We start from the raw sequence: 1,707 nt of genomic DNA, 5'->3' as shown, positions 1-1,707 counted from the left end.
TGAGTTATGGTAAAATTGAAACAATACTAAAAAGTAGTAGCCTCTTATACAGTTAATTACTCATTTCCATATTCTAGTGAGTTACTTATGCCACAACTACTTATGATTTAATAATATCCAAAATTTTATTCATTCATTTAACAAATGTTTATTAAGTGACTAAAATACTATTATTCAGTATTATAAGTGTGATGTTATTGCTATAAGCAAGATGATCAAAATATTCTTATTTGAAATTACATGTTCTAAATTTAACCAAATACACCATTTCCTACAATGGGAATCTATTATAGATCACTCAAAGCAGTAGGCTAGTTTTGCTTACAAAATGAGGTCTTTTTCCATGTAACAGGTAAAATAGTTTCCCTATAAAACATGTCTCTTTGCTGTAATTAAACACAAAATTCATTTGTACCAGGTCATCTGCTTCTCTTGTTAAAAAAGTACAGCCCACAAACTTTGCATGGTTACTCAAAAAAAAAAAAAAAAAAAAAAAAAACCACAAACATTTAATTACAAAAAACAAAGAACAATCTCATGCTATATCATACAAGTTAAACAAAATCACTGAAGTAATCAATCCTGGTTCTTATTTTCCAATATAGAAACATGGGAAGGAAATCAAAGAATAGCTCTCCCAACTATAATGTTCCTTTTACAAAGAGAATGGTTAGAAAGCTAGAATGGTCAGTGCTCTTATTCCAGTGTCATCGTCCCAAAAGGAGAGAAAGACAATTTGAAGCTGAGATTTACCACTTACTAGACACATGCTCTCCTGCAATTCATTTAAAGTTCCCACATCTGTAAAACAGATCCTGAACAGATACTGGCATGAAGAGATGTTACAGATGTCACAGGAAGTATTTGCTTTATATTGCCAACTGAGAATCATAAGTCTTCCCTAAGATACTGCAATATTAAACATTTTCATCTCTTCCTTCTCTAACATTCTACTTTTGTCTATGCATATACAAGAAGAAATCAGACATGGAAACATCACAACTAAATGACAGTAGAAACAACATGATTTTTTTTTTAACAAATGGAAGCATCCTTGGGATAATCTTTTTTCTGCTGCTCTAATCTCCAAGGAAAAGTTATATCCTTGGTGAAGACAGCCAAACCTTCTAAAGTCTACATGAAGTTCAGTCTGGCTTCATACACTTCTTTGTTTCCTGTGGGCAAACCACATGGTATATCCAAGTATAGAGACCATCCCTGCTTGGGGACTTCATGAGCAAACATCTCAAGAACAAGCATTGAGGAATAAATAATTCCCTTTTCAGTGGAAGCACAACCAGATGTCAACCTTAGCAAGACTGATTTTGTCTATTGCTTTCATTTGGCAGTGAAATGGTACTTCTCTAAAGGCTAAAGAATTTGAGAATTAAGGATTCCTAGATTTCCAACAAAGGAAAATGTACAAACATATTATAAAATTTCAAAAGCAAGAATCTAGTCCCTAGGGGGACTTAAGGCATGGAAATAGTGCAAAGACAAATGATTAGAAAGAAAAAGACTCCCCTGGTTTTTCAAAAAAAATCCATATGCCATGGATCTGGCAAGAGAAATACTGTGATTTTCTGGATCTTGGAACTTAAGATGGGAAGAAGTCAAATTAGGCTTAAGTGTAAAATTTTAGATGGGAGCCATTATGGAGGAGATAAAACACTTGATGTAGATAGGAAGGGAAGAACCATTCCTGTC

The sequence above is a fragment of the Microtus ochrogaster genome, chromosome 5 (genome assembly GCF_000317375.1).
Source record: "Microtus ochrogaster isolate Prairie Vole_2 chromosome 5, MicOch1.0, whole genome shotgun sequence".
NCBI classification, from domain to species: Eukaryota; Metazoa; Chordata; class Mammalia; order Rodentia; family Cricetidae; genus Microtus; species Microtus ochrogaster.
Note: the sequence above shows the minus strand (reverse complement) of the source record.